The 20,096-nt window shown below is 44.8% G+C and overlaps 1 long non-coding RNA gene across 1 annotated transcript; it reads left to right on the top strand.

Annotated features, from left to right (window-relative positions):
- The first annotated feature begins 4,455 nt into the window (after positions 1-4,455).
- Positions 4,456-5,835, top strand: LOC120675449. The gene is made up of 2 exons (XR_005675358.1): positions 4,456-4,664; positions 4,818-5,835. It is a non-coding gene; the product is annotated as an uncharacterized LOC120675449 (long non-coding RNA).
- The last annotated feature ends 14,261 nt before the right edge of the window (positions 5,836-20,096 follow it).

Genomic DNA, 20,096 nt, shown 5'->3' with positions numbered 1-20,096 from the left:
CATTTTGGAGACACGATGCTGACCATGCGAATAACCTATTCTGAAACTCTATTTTTCCTTGTGGAAAAGCCCGGAGACATGTATTTTGCATGTATAGTCGTTAGCTGAACCAAAATCTATTTTCAACCGAAAGTCAGGTCAGAATAATCTAACAAAATAGGAATGGACATGTATGAGTTGTATGGTCGAGATGGAGCACATACAGTGTTTTATAAGCGTCATATAGCCGTGAAGCTTCCCTCGCCCAATCCTAATTGACTGCACATGCTTTAACAGCGTTGTGACCTGTATGGTGGATTTGGTGAACTAACCTTTTTGTCATTTAGTAGTCACCAGCTACTAAATAAAGTAATTAAATAGGAAAGCTATTTTATCCTTGCAGGGTGACAGGGAGAAGCTACAAAAACGTACTGAGGCTGTGTTTAGTTCGCAAAAGTTTTTGGATTTTGCTACTGTAGCATTTTCGTTTTTATTTGATAATTAGTGTCCAATCATGAACTAATTAGGCTCAAAAGATTTATCTCATCATTTACATCTATACTGTGCAATTGGTTATTTTTTAAAACTACATTTAATGCTCCATGTATGTATTCAAAAATTCGGTGTGACGGAGAATCTTGAATTTTTTTGGAAACTAAACATAGCCTGATCATTTTATCTCTTTATTAGGTCAGAAACAGAGTGATGCCTAGGCATATAGCCTTATATAATAGTCTTAAAGAAGGTTGTTATTTGAGTGCTGGTTTCTATGGAATTAGACCTCTATTTTTTATATAAAAATGTCACTGTCGTTGCACGTATCTAAGACCCGCACGTATCTAGGCAGCATGTGAGTAGTTTTGGCAATTCAGAAAAAAACATAATGCAGAAGTCAGGATGAGGTGATAGTAGCTTGCGCGGCAAGGAGAAGAGAAGACGACCGAGCAGCGAGCATGTATAGAAAAGTCAGAGGAAATGAAGTGGTAGCTCGGTAGCAGAAAGGGGAGTGTGACAGCGGGTAGTATGCAGAATAATTGGGAAAAAGAAAGATGCCGAGGAGGCGAGGACGATGATCAGCGTGCTAACATGCGCGGAATAATGCTTGTCCGTCAATGTTAATCAGTTTGCCAGGTCAAATACGACACGTATATGAGCACTTGGTTATAATTTTTTTATCATACTATAATGTCTTAGTCCCATTTTGGGTTTGACTTCTTGGCCGATGTAGGAAAAAAAAGAATGAAAAGATTTCGAATATGCTTTCTCACCAAGCATCTTCAAGAGGACAAAAGGTGGCCGGACAGTATGGTGCGCCACATCCCCGCTGGGTCTTGAACATTGAGCTCTGCGTTTCCTTTAATAATTTCCAGGAACACTAGCTAGCTGCATAATTTGTTCCCATGTTGAGCTCGAAATAAGGAGCAAACCTAAACAATTCACTAAATTAAAGTTTTCTTTAACAAAGATGGAAACGAAATATAAGCTAGCTGGATCTGTTCGGCAAAGACAATACGTGTACGTGATGTCGATCGAAAAGACAACGCGATCGACGCCCTCTAAATTATTATTATTCGGCAGAAACACAAAATTAGTCCGCACACACCTGTGACTGCCGTGGAGGGCTGGAGGCAGCCGATCGGAGGCTGTCCCTGTCAGGTGACCGATCGGCGCCGTAAGATAATGCCCGGCCGCCGCCACGTGCGTATATGTATCATGCAGGAGTGTTTATACTCCTGTGGCGCAGACGACGTCGATGCTTTCTGTTAGGCATTTCGATTTTTTTTACCAAAAAAAATGCTTCCTTGGCATCCAAGGAATGCGCAGCTCGACGCCCCCGGGGCATGCTGGTCATTGGTTCCCCTCGCTGGATGCTGGTCAAATATAAACACTGCAAGTACGTGCATTATATTACTGGTGAGATAAGTAACAACTAATAATCGATCGCCTGCTTTACTGTACGCTACAATCAGGGGCGAAGCCAGATCACCGGGGTCTTGTGTAAAATATGACGGGTCAAAATAACAATTGATAACTATCTACAGTGATTGACCATTAAAATCTTCTAAGTTTGTTGGGGTCGGCAGACCCAGTGCCAAGTTGTAGCTCCGCCACTGGCTACAATGGCCTTGATGATTTCTCTACAGGAGTATAATAAATAAACTAATTAATGGACGAGCGAGGGAGATCGAGCCAGCGCGCAGATGGATTTTGTCCCATGTGCGCCCGCTCCCCTTTTTTATCATCGGGGCATCTGAAGATGCTGTCAAGCTTGGTCTTGTCAAGGCTCATGCTTCGCTCCCAAGGCGCGGGCTGGCCGTGGGGAGGCCAACTATCGATTAAACTAATCCTGGAGGCTATCTTCTGCAAGATATCTTTAGCGTCATTCCCCATCTTTTTTTTTAAATTGTTACTTCTGCAAGAATGGTATCTTTAGCATCATTCCGCATCTTTTTAAAATTGTTAATTACACTGTGCGTAAGTGGCGGCGATAAAAGTGTTTAGGTACGGTTCAACGAACCAGCAGGTAGCAGCAGCGAAATTTGAGCCACCGGTTGTACGCAGCGAAATTTGGTCTCAAATTAAACGCACAGCCTTTTTGGTCCGTCACAAATTCATCTCACAAATTAAAGTTTGCGCTTTCCGAGCACTGAGAGGTTTGTTCGGTTGCATATATCATTTAGCTCATGACTAGAAAATGTTGCGCTAAGCTGTTGAAATATGTCTATAAATCGTCCATGTGTCCTTAGCGAGAAAGTTTGTATGTGACAATCATCACAGGTGTCAAAGTTGTGGTATATATAGTGTAAGTGTGCGAGACGATTCAAACCCATCATCGATACACATTAAGGGGTTTGGTTTCGCAAAAGTCTTGGGGGGGTGGTATGTGAATTTGATGTTCGTGGAGTGCAGATTGGTTTTGCCAAAGTCTAGAGGGTTTTTTTCGTAAACTTGCCATCTATATAGTGCATGTCGATTTCATAAAATTCAGGGGGTCTTTTGTAAAATTGACATTCACAAAGTCTGGGAGCTCTTTTGCAAAATTATCATCCATGGACTACGGATTGATTTCACCAAATTTTGAGGGGTTCTTTGGCAAAACTTACAACCCCATCTGTTCCTAGCCGTCAGATCGGCCGATCCGACGGTCGATGACTTCGAGGTGACGTGGCCACCTTCCTAGTACAGGGAATGCACCAGGATTAATAGAAAAGATGGAATGGTTGAAACTAGTGTTTCCTTTGTTTGGTTAGGTAAATAGCACCAACTTATCCAGGATGAAGCCATCCCACTTAATATGTTTTTACGGGAATGCTAGGGATCAGGCGTCTGATGAATCGGACACCCTTCCCCACCGTTCATTCCAGACCGCGCGAGGGCGGCGCCAGCGGCGAACCTACCGACGGCGGCGTGTGAGGGCAGCGCGGCGAGCCTACACGGGCGGTCGCAAGCTCCGAGCCCAGCGGCGAGCCCACCGCGGGTGCCGGTGAGCTCCGGGCCATGGTGGGCGGCTCCGGACGGCTGTTGGGTGGGGCACAGGGGGTGGGGCCGGACTGCGGCTCCCCCTCACCTTCCCCTGCCCTGGTTGCCGCTCCCTCGCTAGGGGTAGGCCGCCTCGGCCGCCGGAAGAGCTCCGGGCGGCAGTCATGGCAAGCAGCTCCTGGAGGTTGAAGAGGAGCGAAGGCTCTGGCAAGTACGAGGTGTTCATATTGCAATAGATATCTTATAATATTGCAGTAGAGATTTTTGGAATGTTCCATGTGCATCTTGTAAATGTTGCAAAAGTAGATCTAGATGTTGCATTTATTGCATGCGTTTTATCTGGATGTTCTTTAATGAGAGATTTGAATGTCCCATACAACATGAAATACATGTTGTGGCTAGTTTTTTCCTCATCATCAACGGATGGCTAACAACTTTTTTTTCAACATTTTTGATGTTGCAAATAGTGGTTTTCTATGTTGTAGACATTTTTCTTCTATGTTGCGGATGTTATTATTTGATGTTGTGTTGGACCGACGGAGAGTTCGATGAGAAAAGTTCCCATCAAATGTTGAGGTGCCAGTAAGCCTGTTTTTTTATTAAAAGTAGTGATGAACCATATGATTTTAGAATCAAACGAATACGGTATGGCCCTGATCACGTGCTTGTTCGAATCCTGTAAACCTGACCTGATGCCAGCAATCGAGCCGATTTATGGGTCGTCATCACTTTCTTTCTTTCTTTTTTCTCCCCCGTGAATGAGAGATTTCAAAATTTGGGTCCCATTACGCATGCCTCACTAGATTTGAGATTAAATTTGCGCACCTTTCGGAATTTGACACCCTTACTACGAATTATTCTATTTCAGGTGTTTCTTCTCATTCTCTCTATTTTCACTCATTTTCCCTTTTCTTTTCCTTTTCCAAGGCAACTAAATTGACCAAAATACCCCTGCCCTTATCCTCATCTAGGATTCATGGGAGACAAGCCCTTTTCCAGGGCACGCGAGTGCTCACTCTTCTCGCTCGCTGCAAAGAGGCGACGCCGCCCTACCCTAATGCCGACGACCGGCCGGCGCGCACCCCACCCGCACCCCACTGCCGGCGGCGCACACCCTCACCCCGACCCGCGCTTGGCCCCAGGCCACCGCGCCGCAGCGGCCCCCGGCAGGGAGGCGCGCTCATACCCTCCGCGATGGATGCTGGGTAAGTACTCTCCTCTGATGTATGTGCTTGCGGGTGGGTGGGTCTTAGATTGGATTCCATTCGATTTGGGGAAGCAGCGACCATGAACGAAATGGGGAACACAGAAGGACCACGACTAATACGTATGTTTGTTTTTTTGTTGGTATTCGGTAGGATTGATCCGGATGGGGGCATTTAGGTTGTGCGTTCAGATTTCTTAGTTCACCGCTAAGATTGATGACGGTACAACAATCAATGTGCAAAGAAAGTACGATGAATGGACTGTGGACTATCGATCGTACACCATGCAGGCTTTACAAAAGGACTTGGCAGCTAGGGTTAAATAGGGAAGCTGCCAGTATCCTTTGATTTCTGAATTTTACATGTCTAGTAAGGGGGGAAGGAATTTGGATGATGTAGCTTTGTCACTTGCATTCTCTGAAAGGCTTTCTGGAAGATATTTTTATTTGTGGATGTTGAGTACATGGCTGTGCAAATGGAAGGTAACTTATGTATTAGTGGGTTTCATGAGCAATGTAGTGATAGAAAATGGCAGTGCTCAAGTAAACTCAGCTAATCCTGAGTAGGTTCCACATGTGATTGATTGGGTTAGCCTACAGATCGAACCAATTGCAGAAGACCAAATAGGTGGTGCAATCCCATTGATGAGTGAAGATGCTATGTATGCATTTCTTGGTCTTCAAGCAGAAGATGAGAGAGCAGAGCAAGCAAAGGCAGAGTTACCGGTTGATGAGGCTGAAGTTGTAAACACTACTGCTATTGTTGATGTTGACCTCACAGGGGTAGAGTTATCAGTTGATGATAGAATCCCTGCTGAAGAGTTAGCTTTTTATGATATGGAAGACCCACTTATGGAAGTTGGAACAAACTATCCTTCTATGAAAGAATTCAGGGCAGCAGCGAGGCAACGCGCCATAAAGTGTCAGTTTAACATGGGAACAGAGAAATCCTATAAAGATAGGTTCAGGGCCTATTGCAAAGTTGAGGGTTGTCCATGGGCTATCGTAGGCAGGTTGATGCGTGATGAGAAGCAAGTCAGGGTACAAGCTGTTAACTCTACGCCCATTTGAAGTGCATAACTATTTCATACTTACCTAACTTTGATTTTGTTGTATTGTGACTAATGTGGTCATTTTGCATGTTACATTGAATAAACACGACCATTTTTGTTCATCAACTAGTAGAGTGAAGACTAAGATGGCTTCATACCATTGCGTAGCAGAGAAAGGTATCCCTCTTCTCAAGAAGGACCCTAGCTTAGGTACAAAGAAGTTGCAAGCTCAGTTAGAGGATAAATATCAAGTCATGATTGGATATTCCACGGTGTGGGCTGATCTATAGATTGCATCAGAAAAAGTAAAGGGTACATTGGAAGAGAGTTTTGGCTTATTGTTCAACTGGAAGGCAGAGGTAGAGCTGAAAATGCCTGGTAGTGTGGTAGAGATAGAACTCGTATAGAAAGAAGATGGTATGTATTTCCATAGATTCTTTTGCTGCTTCAAACCTAGGATTAATGAGTTCCTAAATGGCTGTAGGCCATACTTGAGTATACACAGCTCTCAATGGTAGGTGGAATGGGCAAAAGCCATCAGCTATTTCATTAGATAGGCACAACTGGATGTGTTTCCAGTTGCATTTGAATTTTTTTATGGAGAAACCACTGCAAATTGGATTAGTTTTTATGCAACTGTTAATCCACCAAATCTAGCTATAAGTTCAGATGTTTGCAAGGGTATAGAGAAAGTTTTGAAGGCAGTTTTCTCTTGGGCAGAGCATAGAGAGTGTTTCATACACTTGATGAAGAATTTGTGAAGCAATTTCAAGGCCCAGTGTTTGGGCGCATGTATCCTGCTGCAAGGACATTCCAGCATGTCATGAATATTTAGTAAACAAGATATATGAAGCAAATAACCTTATCTGGATCAGTATCATAACATCCTTTGGATGAGGTGCAAATTCTGAGGAGAGATCAAGTGCGAATATAACACCAACAATGTTGCAGAGGTTTGGAACAATTTGGTGAAGGACATTAAGGACTTTCCAATAGCAACGCTTGCAGATACAATGAGGACAAAGTTCATGGAACTGTATGCAAAAAGGAGAAAAAAATGGTGAAAAGCTTGCCAGCCACTCTATGCTTCCAATTGTAGTTCGACAACTCAATGCAACGAGTAGGCAATTGGGCCACTTGAAGGTTGGAGAAGGTGGTAGGGATGAAGCACAACTGACCGAGATCACTACTTCACACAAAGTGATAAGACATGTGGTGAATATTATTAAGAACCACACATGCACATGCAGGGAGTGGCAAGTATCAGGGAAGCCATACCCATATGGTTTAGCCCTCATAATTACTTATATAAATTTTAAGATGGAAGAATACCTACATCCTTACTATTCAGTAGACCATTTTAGGGCAGCATATGCTGGAATTATTAACCGTTTTAGAGCAACATATGCTGGAATTATTAAGCTATTACCAGATAAGTCTAAAAATCTCTCCCTGTGAATAGTTGTCTGCGCTCTGTCGATTAAGTGATGCTGCTGGCACTATCGTGGTGGTTGGAAACCGGATCTCTTTTTGGTAAGCCCGGGAACACGGACGCGCGTCAGGTGTTAATACTAGCACAAGTTCCTGCATCAAAGATCGCACAGCCACAATTTTGGTTTACAAGATGTCATGACTGTAGTAGTTTTAATTTCACAATCTACACAATATAGCGCAGATTCATGGCGGGGCCCACGGAGCTCGATCCAAAAGGTCCACGGGTGGAAACGGAAATTGAATTTTCTTTTTTTCACACTAGTTATGTATATTACGGAGTATTCCTAAATAAACAAACTATAGTGCAGCCGGTCATACAACGGTGGAAGTAGTGTGAACTAGTGATCACGATCGCAGTGGCACCTTGCTCATCTCTGGTCATCCTCGCCACCGACACGCCGGTGCGCCGACGCCCGCCATGCCATTCACCTTCTCCGGTTTTTCTTTCTTTTTTAGGGAGGGAAGATGGGATTTCATTCGCCTTTGTTAAAGAAACAGGAAGCTCTTGGCCAAACCTTGTGATTTCACGACCACAAGTCATGGACTATGACCCACGTTCAACCCTTCTTTTTCCCGGCATACCGGGCCGACCGTGGCGGAGTGGGCTGTCTCCCTGCCGAGCTATAGCTGCTGACTCCTCTCTATCCCTTGATGCTTTTCATGTTCCTCCTGGTTAACAGTTTGCAAGACATCCAGAAAATAAGTTTGGACCGATAATGTACAATGAGCTCGTTTCGGCCGAAGCAGGAATTGACCATCCAAAATTCTTTAAACACGAAACCTGGGTTCAAACCGAGCAATTATATTGGGCCACGTCGCCTGCAATCATCTCAGCCGCCAGATCTTTCATCTACGATTACAGGCGCGGGCAGTGTGGCATGCTCTCAGCGTCTAGACTCTTCGTGTTCCCTGTCGCCGATTTCTCCAATTTTGACAGCAAGCTTGTTTATTACCGCCGCCTCTCCCTACCTCACGGCTTCTTCCCCATTTGCCTCTGCCTCATCCGTGCGCCCGTCTTCGTGACCCTTCTCTTTCCGTTCGATGTGACGGTGGGTCCCCTTCCCGGCCTTCTTCACTTCCTGTTCGACGCGACGACGAGTCCACTCCCCGGCGCCTCGCACTCGAGCTCCACCGTGCGGACAACCGTACCTACTGGGGAGATGATGGCAAGCCTTGGAGACAGCGGGACACGCCTTGAGCGCGTCAGCGCCTACGATGAGAAGGACGTAGGCAGCCTGCCACGACGGTGGGGAAGGTAGTGGTAGCGGCTACCTCGTCAGCAGCAAAGCGGCCGCGTCCGGCGGCGGCGAGCGACTGCGTAGGGCAGCAGCAAACAGTACCCATCGTGCGTTAAGGGGATCGCACGACGGCAGTTGCGCGCGTGAAGGAGGTGCGCCCAATGGGGCTACGGTGAATGAGCACGACCACGAGCCATCTCTGTGACCATGGGTCGGCCCACATGGCCGGCGGCCCACGACGGTGTTCTCTCGCACGTGACATGACTACATGAGGCCAGAGCAGCTGGAGGTGCGTGCACGCGGAGGCAAGCTGGCTCTAAACTTCGACAGCTCCTTCAGCATCTCTCTAGTCTGCCAAACTATACCTTCCTCTTCCCGTATTCCTGTCGCTTCCTCTGCTGTGCTCGCCTTCAAATGGCTGCTGCTCACCACATGATCGATGAAATGTACAAGATGGGGCTTGCGTTGTGTTTGGCATATCATTGAAGATTAAAATTCTGTTGATTTGATTCCTGGCCACTATTTCTTTCTCAAATGGGTAGTCCCTTCCGCTTTCTCTCTGCTGCCTACTCTCTCTACAGGTATTTAATTACGATAACCTTACCTTCTTAACTTAGTTTTGCTTATTTGCATGATCCTCCAGAGTATGCTTCTAATTGTACCATGTTGTTCAGTACAACTCTGAGAATGTGAAACTTGCTTTTGTTAGAAAAATATATATTTGACCAACAGTTGTTACAAACGTCTACTTGAGAGAGAGATGCAATTGGCTGGTCATCTGCCGTGCTGAGTGCTGAGAATTATGATTACCAGTTGCTTTTTCAACTTTTTATCTACCATTTCAGTAGAAGTTTGCATAATAACACAACAGACATGCATTATTACAAATGGGATCCATATAAACCCAATATTTAGGTCAGCTCACAGCAACCAAGTTTCCCAAATTAGTTACAGTTCATCAATACTTCTGCAGATTAAGCTGATTTTTTTATGATTGCCTATTTCAGGTCAGAGAATTGTCACTGTAGAAACACAACCAAACTTAAGTATTGCAGTTTTATCTTCATTAGTTAGAAAAATAAACTTAAATAAATTAGATTAGTTTTTTTGCAATAATATCATTTTTTATGCTGACATCAAAGTAAAACATAAATAAATTAGAGCAAATCAAAGTATAGAACCAGACTGACTATAGTCCCGAACTTGTAATGTTTCACATTTCATTTTTATTCACCTGGATCTAGTCCTTGATCGAGTTTGTAGTAGCTAAAAAAAAGTAGTTAATATTTAAATAACAACTAAGGAACACAACAACACTTAGCAATGATCAATTACAAGACATGTTATACTGTTATTGATTAAGTTTGATATCTCCATGGATTGATTGGCTGAGACAGCAATATGGATGGAATAACGACTTCGATTTTGGTGATGATCATCCATCAATAACCCCCATCTGGAAGGACATATATACTCTACTATCCTCATTCAGAGAGGAGACCAAAGTGATTGTGGGTAATGGACGTATGACTGCATTTTGGAATGATCTTTGGTGGGGAGCTGAAACCCTTGCCAAAACTTTTCCTGCTCTCTTCTCCCACACCCTTCGCCCAAATGTGTCTGTAGAATGGGTACTATCATCACAGGTGCCTCTACTCACTCTTAGACCTCGGCTGACACATGCTGCTGAAGCCGAGTTACTAGAACTCCAATCGCTCATGGCTTCTGTCCATTTGAACCCTGAAGCCATGGATAGACGGGTCCTAAGAAAAAATGGGAAAGTTCCAACCCCTAAAGATCACTATCTCATCTCCTTTGACAGCATGCCTGATGACCCTTTCGCTCGTGCCATTTGGCGCAGCTTCGCTCCACAGAAGTGTAAGTTCTTCCTCTGGCTTATGCACCGAGAGAGGCTGAGCACAAATGCTAGATTACATCACTGTCATATGCAGCCTTCTGGACAGTGCCCGTCTTGCCCCTCTGAGGAAGATTGCTTCCATCTTTTTATTGCTTGTCTACGCAGCACTAGTTTCTGGAATTACTGTGGCATTGATGTGAGTTTGATATCGCAATCCTTTGGTGTTGAACAACTGTGGTTGGAAAATCCACTCCAGGAGAGCAATTCTAGGATCAAAAGTACCATCTTGACATGTTTATTATGGAATATCTGGAAATGTAGAAACGCGAAAGTCTTTCGTCAAGAAGATGAACCGAACGCTGTGATCGCCAAGCGGTGCAGAGAAGATTTAATTCTCTGGTCTAACAGATGCTCGTCCCCCTCTGAAAGGATAAAGATTGCAGAGTGGAGTAGTGTTTTCCCTTTGGAGTAAAGTTTCTTAGACAGTAGCTAGTTTTTCTTTTCCAATGTCTCCCCCTTTTCTACTAGTTCCTCTAGCATCTTGTAATCTCTGTGAAGTCCTTGTAATGTTGTTGATTTGAATTGCAATAAAATTCCAGGCACCCTAAGTGGTACCGTGGCTTTTCAAAAAAAAAAAGTATGATATCTCGTCTCTGTTACATCTCTTGCCTGAATATAAGTTTATTTAAGAAGACGGTTTTGTTCTACACTTTGACCATAGCAGGCTTCATATTCTGGTATGTTCCTCACTTTTGGACAGCCTTCCTCTCCGCAAACTCTGATGAAACAATCAGATATCTGAAGTTTGATTTAGTCTTCACCGTGTCAGACTGCCAAGTGCAAGATTTAGTATCTATGGTTGATTGAAACATTTACATTTTTACAGTTATTAGATCAAGGGTAAAATATAGCTATCACGTGTGAAGCATTCAGCTGTAGTGCTTCCCATACCGTATCAATTGCTAAATAAATTACTTCTATCAAAGTGGAGTGAAAGACCGGATCGGGTGCTCTAGCCTAGGAGGAGGAGAGGGTGAATTAGCCAACTTAAAAACTTAACCTATGACTCCAACTAAATTGCACAATATAAAACTAAAACATACTATCTAGATGTGCAACTAAGGTTCTTCTAGTGTGAAACCCCTATCCCAAAAGAGTTAACCAACCTATAGTCTTTCCTATAAAGAAACTATTTTATGAAAGTAAAGGCACAAGAATTGCTAGTATGAAATGCGGAAACGTAAAGAGCGGGATAGGAGAAAGCAAACTCTTGACGCGGCTGTTTATACCGTGGTTTGGTTAGCCACAAAGTCACCCCTACATCCACGTTGTTGAAGTACTCACTAAGAGTATCATTTCTCGGCAATCAAGTCTCTCCCGTGAACTCAATCACGGTCACCTTGATCCCGATTTCCACTAAGAAGCTTCTCCACGAAGGATGGGGGGTCTCCACGTCCCCCACACAAAGATCGTCAACACTGCTCCACACCAAGTCGGAGGGTCGTCGACGTTGCCGGCGAGCCTCAAAGCTCCAAGGTGCCGGCGCACTAAGATATCTTCTTGGTTCACAAGAGAATCACAGCACAAGGGCTCAAGGCCTTGCTTGTTCACTCACTCAAGAGCTAATCTAGCACTTACACTCTCAAAGCTAGTGCTAAACCTAAGGATATGATCAATATGCACTTGGGTTGGCTTGGAGAGTTTCCTAGGTGTGTTTGAGACTTGTAGCAACTCCAGCAAACTTCAAATGACCGGGGGAACCCATATATATAGGCCACCAAGTGGAGAGAGCCGTTGGGAGCCATTACCCAACTTTTCTGCGTGGCGTCGGATAGACCGACGGTGGGGCACCGATTCATCCGGTCACACTGCGCCCTGAGATAGCCGTTGGGTCTTCTGACAGCTGATGTAGGAGTCACCGGTGCTGAAGGAATCTTCAGCTGAGGCACTGACGTCATTACTCCGACGCTATACTCCGGTGCCCGTCGGATCATCCGGTGCTGAAGACTCGGCTTCAACGCGCTTGACATGCTCTCTGGTACATCCTCCGGTGATTGCTCCGACGCTTCATCTTGACATTGGCGGATCATCTGGTGCTACTGGGTCTTCTTCAAGTGGCATCCCACCAGTGCAGCAAATTGCACCGATGCCTATGCATCAGTTTATCCGGTGCTAACCGGATAGTCCGATGCCCCTGCATCGGTCCATCCAGTGCCACTGGTTTCTGCAGAACTCGTCCATTTCAATCTTTCTTTGAGTTCTTTCTTCGTGTTTTGCTTGGCTTGGCCTTTTTGCCTCATCTCTGGAATCTATAATTGTTCACTTGACAAGCTCATTAGTCCCATTGATTGAGTTGTTACTTAATCACCAAAATCACAAAACTATGGCCTAATAGGACCATTTTCCTTACAATCTCCCCATTTTTTGTGATTGATGACAACATAATCAAAGTAAGTATAAATTTTGCAAAAATTGACAAATTGAACCACTTATACTTGTTTGGATGCTTACCATCATCCAATGTCAACTTGGCCTCCCCGTAAATCCAACATTCCCCCTTTGTTTCTCCCCATGTTTGCTACTTCTTCTTCTTTTTCTCCCCTTTTGGAATCAAAGTTGTTCCCCCTTTGGGTGATACTCATTTTTACCTTGCTTTGATCCAAACTTCTCCCCCTTTGGAATTAAATCACCTAAAAAGGCTTGGCAAGACAATATAGCTCGAAAGGGAAAAGTTAGTAGCCTATGGAGTAAGTTCCATAAATCATGATCCAATTGTATGATATCAATGAAGATACCAATTGAGCAATTACTAAGATGGATCACAAAACATAAAACTTGCATGATATAAGCTAAGCTTTCCACAAGGTGTGTGCGCAAAAAGATAGTTTGAAAATTAAGTGCACGACTAGACATTTGAACGAGAAAGCTTAGATCATATTATGCACGGAGGTAGCTTTATAATAATAAAGAATTTACAAAGATACCAATTGAATGAGTTTTAGAACCTTGCATACCTTCGGGGGAATTTAGTTACCTTGCATGTACCAATTTGAAAGTCTTGAGGTGAAGAACACTTAGTACACCAAGATGAGCAAATGTATGAGCACATAGCTTATGAACTTAGATATGAAAATTTAAGTTCAATAGAGCATGACTCAATATGCATGAACACACACTCCTTAGTCTATTCACTCTTATAGAGTTGTCAATTCACATTGGAAGTGGACAACATTCTCTTAGAGTGTTAACTCCGAAAAGAGACTACAAAAGATAAACTTGAAAACATGTTAGTCTCAAAATCACAAACCATAGGATGAACTCCCCCTAAATGTATGCATTTAGTGTTTAAATCACCAATCAAATGTATGCACATTATTTTTGACAACAATGGGGAGTTTACCATATAGCTTATGCTCATGGTCAGGGTTTTTTTTCCCGACCGGTCCGGTCAAACCACCGCCCTCCGGTAGCGGTTTACCGGACCGGTTTGACCGGAAACCGATGGAAACCGGTTGAATTCAAATCCAAATTCAAAATCGCATGTGTAACCAGTTCCGACCGGTATACCGACCGGTTTGACCGGTTTACCGGCCGATTTGACCGGCTTACCGGTCGCCATATGCGGTGGGCCATAATGGGCCGGCCCATTTTTTTCTTTTTCTTTTTTGATTTAAATTCAAATCCCCGCAAACTATACTAAATGAAGGATTTTTTGAGAAAAATTGACACCATTATATTCATCGCACCTTGAAGTATTTTTAGTAATTTTTTGGGATTTTTTTTGAATCTAAATTTGAAATTTGATTTTGGGCCGGTTGGGTACCGGCCGAAACCGGAACCGGCCCGGACCGGTTTTTCCACCAGTTTTTTTAACCCTGCTCATGGTACACAAATGAAACACATACCTTATGAAGTCCATGTACTATGAAATGTAACCTTGTGTAGTTTTCTACACACTTATCAAACCATGTAGATTGCTCATGGGTTAGAGTTATGACACAAGCAACCCACCATATGTAACACTAGGTGATGCAATGCAAACAACCTAGCAAGGCAATGGAGTTACATGATGATTGAATTGAAATCTAGCTACCATTACCTTATGGGGGACTTGGGCACCAAATGTCCAAGTTGTGAGCTTAGCTTCTTTGGCTTGAATCTTCTCATCATCTTGTAAGCTAAGCCTCCAAATCCCTCGAAGCCATACTTGGGCTTCAAGTCTCCTTTGGAACCCACACCATTTGATGCCCCTTCATATTGGTGATGACATCCTTGGACACCCAAATGGAGTGATTCCAACTCCTTTCTTGCTTCCCAACTTTGTAAACAACCACCTCGCTATTGGTTTTTTTATCACATAGGAGGTGCTATTGCTTTTGTTCCTCCGGTTGGGCTTGGTGTAGATGAGAGAACTCTTGATTGTAAGCTTCTTCTTGTTCTTCTCATCCGTAAGCTTCTTTTTTGGTTGAGGGCACTTGTTGGACTTGTGACCTTTTTTATGGCACTCTGAGCAAGTCACGGTGGACCCCTTCTCAAGCTTCTTTACCATATCTTCACGGTTATCTTGAGAAGGTTGGACATTGCTCTCTATGTTTTCACCCTTTAATCTAGCCAAGTTCTTCATGAGCCTTTCTACTTCTTGCTTGAGCTCTTCATTTTCATTGGCAATGAGATCATCACATGATTCTACAACAACATTCTCAAAGCATTTCTCATTGCAAGGGTTAGATTCATCAATTAAATCTAAGCAAGAAGTTGAAGCATCTACTTTAGAATTTGAGCTTGTACTAGGGGTAGAATGCTTGGTTTCCAAAAAGTCATTAGCATCATTAATGCTCTCAATTTTTAACTTGAGCTCTTCATGCTTCTCGCTAAGCAATTTGAATTTGCATGACAAATTTTTATAATTTGTAGCGAAAATATCATTAAGAGCATTAAGGTTTTTAATTTCATTTAATTGCTTCTTTATGACTTTTTGGTGCTCATGAACTAGTTCAAGAAGTTCATCATATGAAGGAGAAACGGGGTCATCATCACTTACATCGCTTTCCATACCTTGGGCCATAAGGCAAGTGTTTGATGATGATCCCTTGTTGGTGCGGGTGGTGAATTTCTTGCTTGATTCATCGCTTGAGCTTGCACTTGATTCTTCACCACCGCTTACCCATTCACCAAATATGGCAAATGATTCATGTTTGGGCTTCTTCTCCTTCTTTTCTTTCTTCTTCTTGAATCTCCTCTCAACCTTCATTTGTTGGTGATGAGGCCCATCTTTGAGGAAGACCATATACCCCATTGAGTTGATTTCTTGCAAGCATTTGTTCATCTTTTTGACTTGCTTGTAAGAGATTGGGGCTCATTGGCTCTTTTTCATCATTTGAGCAGCTTTGGCATGTCTCCTCTTCTTCCTCTTCACTTGAGTTATTTTTGATGGACATCTTCTTCAACTTCTTGACTTACTTGCATGCAAGTACACTATGTGCTGATGAAAAAGGTGGTGTTCTTGGCTTGATATCATGATGTAGCTTATGGGAGGTCACCTTGTTAAGGACTTGATTTGGTGTCAATGTGTCGATTTCCTTCTCATAAAAAATTGTGATCACCAAATCGTAGTCCGGCCTTTGTAGGGAGTGAAGGATCTTGTAAATGAGCTCCAAATCATCAATTTTCTTCACACCTAAAAAATTGATCTCATTCACAAGAATATTTAACCGTGAGTACATAGATTCGGCATTCTCATCATCAAGTTGCTTAAAGCTATTGAGTTTATCTGTGAGAATATGGTATTTTTCATTTGCAACATCTTTTGTGCCCCCATGATTCACACAAATAGTTTTCTATAAATCCTTAGCATTTTCACAAGCAAACACAAGGTTAAACACGGTGTCACCAAGAGAACTTAAAATATCGCATTTTGTAATAGCGTCATATTGCCTCTCTTGTTGACTATTGCTTTTCACTCCCTCATTAGCTAGCCTCCAAACATTTAGGCCCTTTGCTTGGAGGTGAGATTGCATTAAAATCTTTCATCGTTGAAAGCCCGTGCCATCGAAATAGGGAGGTGGTCCTAATGAATCCATCCCTTCCCAAAAGAGCTAACTCACTAGGCGGTGAAGCCTAACCAATCAAGTGAGCCGGTAAACACAAATTACTAATGGAATTGACTTTCTTTGTGAGAGATGTGAGTCCCGGCTCTGATACAAATTGAAAGACCGGATTGGGTGCTCTAGCCTAAGAGGGGAGGGGGTGAATTATGCAATTTAAAAACTTAACCTATGACTCCAACTAAATTGCATAATATAAAACTAAAACATGCTATCTAGATGTGCAACTAAGGTTCTTCTAGTGTGAAATCTCTATCCCAAAAGAGTTAAGCAACCTATAGCCTTTCCTATAAAGAAACTACTCTATGAAAGTAAAGGCACAAAAATTGCTAGTATGAAATGCGGAAATGTAAAGAGCGGGATAGGAGGAAGCAAACTCTTGACGCGGGTGTTTATACCGTGGTTCGGTTAGCCACAAAGGCACCCCTACATCCACATTGTTGAAGCACTCACTAAGAGTATCTCTTCTTGGCAATCAAGTCTCTCCCATGAACTCAATCACGGTCACCTTGATTCCGATTTCCACTAAGGAGCTTCTATACGAAGGATGGGGGTCTCCACGTCCCCCGCACAAAGACCGTCCACGCCGCTCCACACCAAGTCGGAGGGTCGTCGACATTGCCGGCGAGCCTCAAAGCTCCAAGGTGCCGGCGCACCAAGATATCTTCTTGGTTCACAAGAGAACCATAGCACAAGGGCTCAAGGTCTTGCTTGTTCACTCACTCAAGAGCTAATCTAGCACTTACACTGTTAAAGCTATTGCTAAACCTAAGGATATGATCAATATGCACTAGAGTTGGCTTGGAGGGTTTCCTGGGTGTATTTGAGACTTGTAGCAACTCCAGCAAACTTCAAATGACCGGGGGAACCCATATATATAGACCACCAAGTGGAGAGAGCCGTTGGGAGCCGTTATCCAACTTTTCTGTGTGGCGTCGGATAGACTGACGGTGGGGCACCGGTTCATCCGATCACACTACGCCCTGAGATAGCCGTTGGGTCTTCTGACAGCTGACGTAGGAGTCACCGAATAAACCGATCCTGGGCCGTCGGTTTATCCAGTGGGTGTCGGATTATCTGGTGCTGAAGAAATCTTCAGCTGAGGCATTGACGTCATTACTTCGACGCTATACTCTGGTGCCCGTCGGATCATCCGGTGCTGAAGACTCGGCTTCAACGTGCTTGACATGCTCTCTGGTACATCCTCTGGTGATTGCTCCGACGCTTCATCTTGACACTATCGGATCATCCGGTGCCACTGGGTCTTCTCCACGTGGCCTCTCACCAGTGCAGCAAATTGAACCGACGCCTATGCGTCGGTTTATCCGGTGCTAACCGGATAGTCCGATGCCCCTGCATCGGTTCATCCGGTGCCACTGGTTTCTGCGGAACTCGTCCATTTCAATCTTTCTTTGAGTTCTTTCTTCGTGTTTTGCTTGGCTTGGACTTTTTGCCTCATCCCTGGAATCTATAATTGTTCACTTGACAAGCTCATTAGTCCCATTGATTGCGTTGTTACTCAATCACCAAAATCACAAAACTATGGCCTAATGGGGTCATTTTCCTTACACGGAGGCAGCTTGTATAAACTGTAAATTCCAATCCAATATATGTTTTATCCCAGTTAAGTATTTATTCAGTAGAATACCTTATGATCTCCTATTAAACCTTGAGGAGAATGGAGACCCTGAAACGCAGTGCATTTTCAGGGACTTCGAGCAGTATTGGCTGGTTTCTTTGTTACACGTACATTTAATTTTGGACGAGTTGCTTCAATCATCTCTGGCTGACTTATTTGTTCGCTTGCAATATACATCCCTTGTTGTATTTACATTGACAATTTAGTCTACTGGAGTACCAGAGAAACATAAGGTGATTAGCAGATCCATCATAACATTAGGTGATTAGCCAATATGCAAATAATGTCAAGATGGAAACTTACATTTACCTTATCTGAAACCCTTAAGATGCATACATGATATATGTACACGCGCATTTGAATCAGAACTGTCGTTGCTTCATAGCTCATGAGGAAGAAAAAGAATGTGTTCTCTTTCAGCAATGCAAGTTTATCTCTTTTTTCTCTCTTAAATTTGACACGTTTGCTGAATTGAAACAGGCCCTTAAAAAGATACCAAGAGTTCAAGACAGCAGAAACACCACATTATCTCATATTCATTGCAGCACCATCAGAGTCTCGGTTCATTACTTTTTTGTCGCTTTCTCTTTGGGTTGTGTGCATCCTTGTAATGCAAAGGTTGGAAATGTTCGAGTTTTTTGTATCAACAACTCGACGTAAAAACCTTGAATTAAATAAAACTTCCCTTATCAAAAAAAAATGTAAGAGATTCCATGGGGGATACGAGGAAAAAGGAGCAGGAAAAGATGCCCCAGAAGGCCTTAAGGAGACTCCTACTTATTGGACCCGCACAATACCGCCTGTACCAATGACGTACCTGGCACTGGATGGGTCGCTGAACGTGTTACTCTGATAAAGATAGTTTGCATACATATAGAAATTGTTTACTTAGGTTGCTCTCACATGGCAGGGGTATGGTGGAGTCAGTGTTGTCCCTAAGATGAAAATAGGCGAGGGCAATGTTGTGGAAACAACTTCAATTAAGTGGCTTTGTTGTGGTAATTGTTTGCACTGCTCATGTCCGAAGACAGAATAATGCAAACCAATTAACAAAACAATTATTGAATTAATTCTTGTAATCACAGTTTAGCAATGGGTCACTCTGTACCTATGCCTATCATATCGAGTCCTCATTTGAGCTGGCCTAGCACCAGGTGAGTGCGCCACTAAGTAGCAAAATGCCTTCCTTGAGGAATTGAGGATGAAAGCAGTTGTTGCACCCCCCCCCCCCGCGTCGCTCCCGCGTGGGCGACACAGGCGGAACTCCAATCCGCCGCCCCTTCCACCCTCTCCCCACCGCCGTGCCGCCGCCGGAGCCGTTTGCCGGAAGCCCGCGCGGCTCGCGAGGACGGCGGCGGCGGGGCTGTCTTCTCCTTCCATCTTCTCCCAACGGGCGCGGCCGCTGCGAGAGGAGGGAGCCGTCTCACCTCGAGGCCGGCGGCGCCGGCGCCGGCAAGGCCGGATCCGAGGCTCCCGCGGCCGAATCCGGTGGCCTCGATGGTGGATCTACTGCCGACGAGGGGCATGGGTGCGCGTGGGCGGCGGGAGCCAGGGGCCCACGGCGGTGCAGGTGCGCACGCGGCGCGGGTGGCGGCGGGGCCTGCGCGTGGGCGGTGGAAGGCGCAGGCCCGCGGCGGCGCCGGCTTGGCCGCTCGCTGGGGAGCTTGCCCCTAGCGCTAGTGGCCGCGCGCGGAGGTGGACGTCGCCCAAAGGGCTGGCGCGGCGGTGCTCGGCGGTGGGCGGCAAGGTGGGTACTGCGCGGCAGGAGGTGGCTGTGCACCGGCGTCGACCACGCGGAGGAGGTGCTGCGGTGCACGGGGCCGCCCGTGCACAAGAGGAGCTGCGGTGCGCCGTGCGCCGGATCTACCCGAGGGGGCCGTGCGCTGGTGTCAAGGAGGCGGCCGGATTCGGGTCGGAGCGGCTGTGCGTCGGCGGGTCTGCAGCCTCGGCGGCATGGCCGCACGCGGGGAAGTGCGGCAGTTTGGTGGCCGTGGCTTGGGCACTGCGGCGACGCTGCACCCGGGAGGGCCTCCATGGCTGCGGCTTCG

Source organism: Panicum virgatum, chromosome 5N, assembly GCF_016808335.1.
Source record: "Panicum virgatum strain AP13 chromosome 5N, P.virgatum_v5, whole genome shotgun sequence".
In the NCBI taxonomy this organism is placed as follows: Eukaryota; Viridiplantae; Streptophyta; class Magnoliopsida; order Poales; family Poaceae; genus Panicum; species Panicum virgatum.
The sequence above is the reverse complement of the archived record's forward strand: the minus strand, read 5'-3'. Positions and strand labels throughout refer to the sequence as shown.